The sequence below is a fragment of the Lotus japonicus genome, chromosome 3 (assembly GCF_012489685.1).
Source record: "Lotus japonicus ecotype B-129 chromosome 3, LjGifu_v1.2".
Classification (NCBI taxonomy): domain Eukaryota; kingdom Viridiplantae; phylum Streptophyta; class Magnoliopsida; order Fabales; family Fabaceae; genus Lotus; species Lotus japonicus.
In genome coordinates this window covers 62,678,232-62,687,610 of record NC_080043.1, presented here as the reverse complement: position 1 = coordinate 62,687,610, position 9,379 = coordinate 62,678,232, and the positions used below count along the sequence as shown (strand labels likewise).

Sequence of the window (9,379 nt, the reverse complement as noted above, 5' to 3'; positions counted from 1 at the left end):
TTATGAATTAACATAGAAGACACTAAATAAGCTAAACAGTAGAGCCAACCTTAAACCAAGTCAGAGCTTTAGTATTCCTTTAGAACAATAGAACACAATAGAACAATGTCAATAACCAAGCTAGAGCTTTAGTATTCCTTTAGCTAGTTTTTTTTATAGATATTCATTTCATGCTTTTTATTTCTATCCCTTCTTATATATGTCATTTCTCTATGAAGTATCAGTCCATTAGTTGTTGTCACTTGCCTTCCCTCACCCTCTTTTGGACCTTCTCAATGATAAAATGGTCATCTCTCTACTCATTGATAACCTGCTGCAACATTGTAAATTGAGTTAAAAAATGATAAGTGACAAAAATAAGGCCTCTAAGTCTCTTGCTTTATGGTTGTACTAATAAAAAAAACAGTCACCAACACAATAAATTATAATCTTATGTTATAATCTTAAGCTATCCAAAGAAAAGTCACCAATCAATCTCAATTATGTGAACATGACCCTTGCTTGTGTTATTAACATGCTCTATAATATATTTCCCATTCCTCAGATCCTCTAGTCTCTTTCAATAACCACTTCTTCAGAACTTGGATGAGGAGTTGCCTTAGAATCAACACTTACAGTTTTGTCATTCATAATTTCCAAACACTAAACCAAGAATTACAGAGAAAATGGAAAAAGAAAATGACCGGAAAAGTAAGGTCAATGATGAATTTGCAGCAATCCATATCGTACCAGATGTGATACAGGTTTGGACATGTATCATAACTGTTCATAATATTCATTATTATGCAGTCATATCATTTCTCTTCCATTCCAATTTTATGATCTAATGTCAAAAAGCAAGCATATCAAACCTGCATATCCAAGAAAAGGTGCTGGGAAGAGCTCAATGGGGTTGATCTTAAAAACTCTGAACTTTGGTTATCCAGGGACCTTCTCCTACCACACTATTTTAATAAGAGCAGAACCTGTAAATAAAAGAAGAAATTCACATGAAAAAAAGAATATCAACATCGGCAGCTATTATATCTCTCATTCTTCTTTACCTATCTTTTTCATTGGGATGTAGATAAAATAACTGTGAACATACTAACTCATTCATGTGAAGGATGCAAAAATTGTAGCAAGGCACATAATGGAAATAGACTAATAGAAATTGATGTAATTTTAAAATAGAAATTTACAGAATTAGGAAAAGCAAGGGAATGGAAGATTGATTTAGAAGAGGTGCATAAAACAGATAAGGTTGCAATATTTAAAGTGAGGATCATCAGGTTATTCATGTTGGTGGATTTAACATTCTAAGACAACTGAAAACATGATACCTTAATTTTCAAGAGTTAATGCTTTCATTTCTCCTCAAATTAATGGTTCAAAATCTGCTTACAGTCTCCCTTCTTATGTGCCCTTTCCTACATACAAAATCTTTGAACCTATCTACAACAAATAAGACAAACCAAATGGAATAAAAATGTTACCTTTGGGGCTGTGAGCCAGTATGCAGATTGCCCTATCTCAATAGGGAAAGCGATGCTTCATCCCCTCTCCGGTGTTGGTACCTGCTAGTGAATCAAGGAGAGAGTAAGGCAGCCTCAACCCAGTGCTTCCGAAAGACCTGCTTCTCTCCTCGACGATTAAATCGTAAGCAGTAGTGAAGACCAAGCCATCCGGTCTCACTCTCGCAGTAGTCACAATAGCACCTGCACAATTCAGCCCCTCTATAAATATCTAGTGGGCATAGTCGAAATGGAAGAAACTATCGCCGATCATTCGATAAGAATCTATCCAGTTGGTGTTTAAGTGACACAAAAGAAAATGAAAATAAAGGGGAAAATACTTTATTTTTATAAACAAACTCAGATAGATAAGTTAAGATCTATAATGTGCAATGTCAAAATTCATTCACAGACTATGTGAGAAGAACTATTTTTTTATCTAACTATGGAACCTTGGTTAGTTTGAAACCCTTTTGAAGAAGATTTGCAGAAAAATCATGATAGTTTTACAATATCCACAAATTAAACACCATCGCTATTAGTCCATTTGAAAATGGTATTAGTCCATTTGAAACAGCAAATCACTATTAGTCTATTACACAGCTTCAACACCTTAAACATTATAAGAATGTTGGTGTTAAAGTATTGGTAGTTACTTCTCTTCATGTTGATAATAATTAGAGGAACATGAGACATTTTGGCTGTAGAACACACCATCAAGTGTATAAAAAGAGATTTTGTATCCTCTACATGCTCACAAAATGAAAACCAGACTATGAACATTCAAAACAAAAAAGGTAAAAAATTTGCTAGCAAAAGTAAAGATTATACCTCAAAATAATCATTTTACTTAGTGAAAGAAATACTCCAAATATACATGATTCAAATAGCAAAATCCCCTGAAAACAGATAGAAAGAGAACTTTAGATAAGCCAGTCTAGAACAACGAATACTTTGAATTTTAACTACAACCTTACATGACACTCATAATCCACAGCAGAAGTGAAGTGCTTCTCAAATTTATTTTCTTAGAGCCATAGCTTCTTTCTTAACAGATAAAGCGCATCTCTGATCTGTCCCTTCAATTCCTTGCACTTGCGTCAGAGCAAGCACTGCCATGAAAAACCTGAAACCATCATAGACAAAGAAACAGTCAACAAAAGAAGACCAAATAGAAATGACAGAAAAACTCAAATCGATGGCCACCATCGGATCCTGTCCTCCTATCTCGGCCAAAATCTGTAGTAGACCTCATCGCTCTCCATTAACAAACATCTTGCAATCAATATATATTAGAAAAACTAATTTTAAAAAGTGATTAACGTACCAGGATAGTACTTGCCGGTGACACAAAGGAATTGTAAGCGATCAAGACCGAAGAAATCTTCGTTTGAGCAATTTCAGTGGTCACTGAGCCAGTGGTAGATTGGTAGGCGTTCCTTTGGAGAACGCAGCGAGATGGGAATTGGGAGAGACGATTAGGGTTCTGGAGAAAGGGTGAGAAGAACGATTAGAAATCAGGGCACAATTGAAAGAGAGGAGGAAGAGCTTAGGTTTAGCAGGAGAAATAAGATAAAGGAGAAATCAGGCAGGCACATGTGGCAAGTAGGGCCAAAGTGGAAGAGCTGACGTGTAAAATATTAAGGGAGAATTAATCTGAGAGCGACACGTCACTAACTTGGCCTGTGGGAGCGACACGTCATCCTAGAAGTTGTTCTTTTCTAATATATATTGATATTGATGATATTGATTCTATCTTATTAAATTTATAAACTATTAATTATCATTTTTCCAGTTTCATATAAAAAAACAATTTAGTAAGTATTAATATAATTAAAAATATTTAACACATTAATTACAAATCATAATTTAAGGGAAAAATAATTTTAAAAAAAAACTAATTAATTTTTTATATGTAAAAAATATTGATAATTAAATGAGTTAATAATAAAATATTATTTATTGATAAATGATTTAGACAAAATAGTTTTGAAATTGATAATTGTCAATATAAGGTATTTACATTTATCTACAATGTATGCAAGGACGGATGGAGGTGCCCTCACTTGATTTTGAAAAAAATCGTTAGAAAAAAATTGAGTAGTAAAAGTATGTGTTTTTTTTTCTAGAAAAAAGAAATATATTGACAGAGAGTAAAAAGTTGAGAACATCCATTCTCAAGTGGGCAAAATAAAAGCAAACAACATAGATAACTAAAAGAGAAAAAGAGAAGAAAACAACCGCCAGAAAGGAGAGCTTAAACACACAGCTGCAGGACAAAAAAAAAAAACAGAGACACAAACCATAACGAGCAGAAAGGAAAAACAAGACAACAACAACAAGAGCACTAGCGAACACGGCAGGAGCAGTCCAAACAAAGCTGGAACTTCTCAGCAGGGCACAGAGCAAAAACAAGACCTCATACCAACATAAAAAAATGTGACAGAAACAACAACACCAACACAGTAGCCAAAACAGGAGAGAAAAGAGCCCGACATTTCCAGAACGCGAGATAAGTCAAAGCTCCAAACGTAACACATATCAACATTCAGACATAGCAGAAAACAACTTTTAAAATTTAGCCCAAGTCGGGTTTACCCTGTGACAGCCTGTTTTTGGTAGATGATCAGCTAGGTAGTTTGCTTCCCTATAGACATGTTTTACACCTAGACAATCCACCTCACTCAACAGCAAATCAATTTGGATCAAATCTTGTGTTAGTTACCATGGTCTATTTTGACCCGAAGAAACCCAACCAACAGCAAGAGATGAGTCAGATTCAATTATCATACGTCGAAACCCGAAATGTTGTCAAAATAGCAAGGTTTTTAGTATTGCTTTTACTTCTACTTCAAAAGCCCATAAGACTCCAGTTGCAGCGGAGAAGACACCCAACATCTGCCTATTAGAATTCCTCAAGACCCCTCCAATACTACTTCTCCCCAAATTTCCTAAAGAGGAACCGTCAACATTAAATTTAAGCACTCCTTCCAGCGGAGGAAACCAGGTAGCAATTTGAGGATGAGGAGCAATACTACTCATCTTAATCACCTCAAAGTTCAGCAAAAAATCTGTCATTGCATATGGGCAATCCTCACGCCAAGTTTTAATCCACCAAGCTATCCTAGAGATATGCATATCCCATATCTTTTCACCGAAGAAAGGAACATTCTGAAAAACAAGTTTATTTCTGTCAAGCCATATGCTCCAGCATAGAGAAAATGGGAATCAACTTCCAAAGAACATTATCCTATGAGTGCTGAAGTTTGTTCCACTCTAATAACATATCCTCAACCTTTTGGGGGCAACACCATAACAACCCTTCACGAGACAGAAATGAGCACCAAAGCCTCCAAACACTCGGGCAATGCAAAAGAAGATGGCTAACTGATTCCATGGAGATACCACATACACTACACATACCATCGTTTTCCCCAGCCACACCTCTCTTTAGAAGGTTCTCCTTTACAACTATCTCATTCAATGAAGCTTGCCATAAGAAGATGACAACCTTGGGAGGAAAAAATTTCCGAATTCTCTTAGCCATGATCAGCGGATCAGCACCAAGGCCCCTTTGGTAAGAATTTCCCTCACTTGTGTCCCACATTGCTAAATGTTGAAAGTCAAATGCAATTAATTAGCACACTAATTATAATAATTAGAGTCTGATTTGTACAGCTAATTAGGACTTTTATGTCAATGTTATTAGCATTCATAGAGAGAATATTTTCCCTGATTTTTAGGCTAGAATAGTGCCCAGGTCTTTAGTCATTTGTATTCTATAAATACTGCTCATGTATCATTTTACCAATCAATATAATATCAGACATTTTCCGCATGGTATCAGAGCTCGATCTGAACCATCCCTAACCTAGCACCGTCAAGCCATGGGAGACCAAAAATCTGATGAGTCACTCAAGGCGGAGGCTGGATCATTTCCGACCAACTCACACAACGGGCTTACTCACCTTATCACTGATCATAAGTTGAATGGCCAGAACTATAACCAATGGGTAAGGTCAGTCACGATCTTCCTCCAAGGAAAAGGAAGAGAAGGCTACATCACAGGAGATTCAAAGTGTCCTAAGAAAGGGGACACCAATCTTCAAAAATGGCAACTTGAGAACAGCAAAGTGATGACATGGCTGCTCAACACCATGACAAATTAAATTGGTGAAAATTTCATGTTCTATGACACTGCAAAAGATATATGGGATGCAGTGAAGGAGACGTACTCAGATGTCGACAATACATCTGCTGTGTTTGAGATAAAAAAGTATAGTCCATGACCTTCGACAGGGAGAATCCTCAGTTACTGAGTATTTTAACATACTCAACAAGCATTGGCAACAACGGGACATTTATGAAGAAGTTAAATGGTGTTGTACGGAGGATCAGAAGAAATACAAGGACCTGGTCGAAAAAGATAGAATTTACAAGTTCCTATTGGGACTAAACGAGGATCTTGATAAAGTTCGTGGAAGGATCCTTGGAACCAAACCACTTCCAAAAATTCGGGAAGCTTTCTCAGAAGTAAGAAGGGAAGAAAGCAGGAGGAAACTCATGCTAGGGACATCCATCTCAGCCCCATCCATTGAAAGCTCTGCAATGGCAGCAAGAGGAATTCAACCTCAGCCACCACAAAAGAAAACTCGCCCCTGTTGTGATCACTGCAAGAGGCCAGGCCACACCAAGGAGAATTGTTGGAGTATATATGGAAAACCTCCAGAAGCCAAACAATTCAAAAGCAAGGAAGGCAGAGGAAACACTGTGGTTCACCACCAAAACTCTGAGGTAAACTCTAATTCATCACCATTCAGCAAAGAACAAATGGAGACTCTTCAAAAACTCCTTCAGCAGACCATGTTAACTGCAGGAAAAAGTGGTACTGCTGCAGTGGCTCAAAAAGGTAATTTTTTATATGCCTTAAACAATAGCAAAGGAAAAATAGAGTCATGGATCATTGACTCAGGAGCTTCAGATCACATGACTGGAGACTTAACTTTGTTTAGTAGTTATTATCCTTGTCCCTATAACTACACTGTTCGAATAGCTGATGGAACACATTCTAAGGTCATGGGTAAAGGATCAATTATTATCTCCCCACATATTACACTTGAATCAGTTCTATATGTGCCCAAACTTGATTGTAACTTGTTGTCCATTAGCAAGATTACAAGAGATTTGAAATGTGTTGCTAAATTCTCCCATAACCTGTGTGAATTTCAGATTTTTGAGTCGGGGAAGACGATTGGCAATGCTAAAGAGTGTGTTGGACTCTACCTCCTCAAAGTTGAAAAATCAGAAGAATTGAAGACCCATTCTTATGCAGTAGCAACAGTTCCAAGTAGTGAAAATGATGTAATGTTGTGGCACTACAGATTAGGCCACCCAAATTTCGTGTACTTGGAAAAGATTTTTCCCTCATTATTCAATAAAAACTAGTAGAATTTTCAGTGTGAAACTTGTCAATTGTCTAAGCATACTCGCAGCCATTACCCACCACAACCCTATAAACCATCTCAACCTTTCTCATTAATCCATAGTGATGTATGGGGACCTTCACGGGTTCACAACATTACTGGCTCAAGATGGTTTGTCACCTTCATTGACGATCACACACGGGTCACTTGGGTGTTTCTAATGAAGGAAAAATCAGAAGTTGGGAAGATTTTTGAAGTATTTCATAACATGGTGCAAACACAATTTCAAAACAAGATTCAGATACTTAGAACTGACAATGGTCGTGAGTATTACAATCTTGCTCTAACTTCCTACCTTCAAAAGGTTGGAATTGTTCATCAAAGTTCTTGTGTAGACACCCCCCAACAGAATGGAGTTGCGGAAAGGAAGAATAGACACCTTCTGGAAGTGACTAGATCAATCATGTCGGCTACTAATGTTCCAAAACAATTTTGGGGAGAAGCTGTCCTTTCGGCCACATATCTCATAAATCGAATGCCTTCCCGTATCCTTGACTTTAAGACCCCATTATCCACACTTCAAACCACCTTTCCAGCCAGAAAAATCCTTTCTTCCATTCCAATAAAAGTCTTTGGATGTTCAGCCTTTGTCCACAACCTTAACCCCCACTGTAGCAAACTGGACCCAAGATCTATCAAGTGCATTTTTCTTGGTTATTCACCCAACCAAAAAGGATATGGGTGCTACTCTCCCATAACTAAATTTTTTTACCACACTATGGATGTAACTTTCTTTGAGAATCAAGCCTATTACACCAAAGTTGGCATTCAGGGGGAGCAATCATACAGGTATCCAACTGAAACTTTGGAAACTTTGGAATACCAATCTTTGGTACTTGAACAAACTGAACCTGCACAAACCTTACCAACCCAAGCCTCCTCTCAACCAGCTGAAACAACACCTAAGCTAATTGAAAGGACAGCAGAAGTTGTAGCAGAAACCGAAAATGATGGAGTTGAAGTTTTAACTTCATCCCAACAGAATAAAGACCCAAAAGTATAAGGAGGAAACTTGAAGGCTTATGAAAGGAAAAGGAGGAAGGAAGTATAGTCGAGCACAACTCCAACGCAGAACCATGAGTCCAACCAGGCCCTAGAAAATGAAGTCCCTACGGGTAATGTTGTTCCTAATTCTGTTCCTGTTAACATGAGTGCAACTGACACTGATATTCCTATTTCCATGAGAAAAGGGGTGAGAACTTGTACTCAACACCCTATTAAGAGATATGTTTCATATGGAAAGTTATCACAAAAATACTGGTCATTTGTAGCTGCTGTTGACAACATAGAAATTTCCAAAAATATTCAAGAAGCTCTGCAGAAACCTGAATGGGCAGCAACTGTAACAGAAGAAGTTCAAGCACTGGTGAAAAATGGGACTTGGGAAATCACCACTATACCAGAAGGAAAGAGGCCAATGGGATGTAAGTGGATATTTTCAGTCAAATACAATGCTGATGGAAGTATAAACAGGTACAAAGCCCGGTTGGTTGCACAAGGATTTACACAATCATATGAGTGGATTATGAAGAGACATTTGCACCTGTGGCAAAACTCAATTCTGTTCGAGTCCTGTTATCTTTGGCAGCAAATCTAGATTGGCCTCTTCACCAACTAGATATAAAGAATGTCTTTCTAAATGGTGAGTTAGAAGAAGAGGTGTATATGCAAATACCTTCAGGACTTGAATCTTCCAACACCTCAAACATGGTATGCAGACTCCGTAAATCACTATATGGCTTAAAACAATCACCAAGAGCATGGTTTGACAGACTAACAAGGGTTGTCAAAGAAGATGGTTTTGTTCAATGCCAAACAGACCATACTATGTTTGCTAAGCACTCTATGGATGGGAAGATAGCCTTGTTCGTTGTCTATGTTGACGATATCGTTATTACAGGAAACGATTATGACCAAATCAAACGTCTAAAGAGTCTTTTAGCCAATGAATTTGAGGTCAAGGATTTTGGCCAGCTCAAGTACTTTCTAGGGATGGAAATTGCTCGGACAAAGAATGACATTTATGTTTCTCAGAGGAAGTACACTCTGGATTTACTTCAAGAAACAGGGATGCTCGGATGCAAAGCAGCTAAAACCCCCATAGAGCCGGTCAAAAGAAGTGAAGAGGAAAGTATACCAGCTGATAAAGATAGATATCAAAGTCTGGTTGGAAAATTAATTTATCTAACTCACACCAGGACAGATATTGGCTTTGCTGTAGGCTTGGCTAGTCGCTACATGTCAAACCTAACTGAGACTCACATGAAGACTGTGAACAGAATCCTCCAATACCTAAAGGGATCACCTGGTCGAGGACTTTATTTTCAGAAGAACTCAAATAGAGGCATTGCAGTCTACACTGATTCAGATTGGGCAGGTTGCTTATCTGACAGGAAATCTACC

The 9,379-nt window shown here is 37.6% G+C and overlaps 1 long non-coding RNA gene across 3 annotated transcripts; it reads right to left on the bottom strand.

The window, feature by feature from the left end:
- On the bottom strand, positions 1-3,046 carry LOC130745197 (uncharacterized). 3 transcript variants are annotated; one of them, XR_009021598.1, is made up of 6 exons: positions 2,821-3,046; positions 2,466-2,619; positions 2,325-2,392; positions 1,476-1,697; positions 852-965; positions 1-313 (listed from the first exon to the last, which is right to left on the bottom strand). It is a non-coding gene; the product is annotated as an uncharacterized LOC130745197 (long non-coding RNA). The 3 variants fall into 3 exon arrangements; XR_009021597.1 differs by having other exon boundaries at positions 1-310; positions 2,821-3,045; XR_009021599.1 differs by having other exon boundaries at positions 1-310; positions 2,471-2,619; positions 2,821-3,045.
- Positions 3,047-9,379: the final 6,333 nt, after the last annotated feature.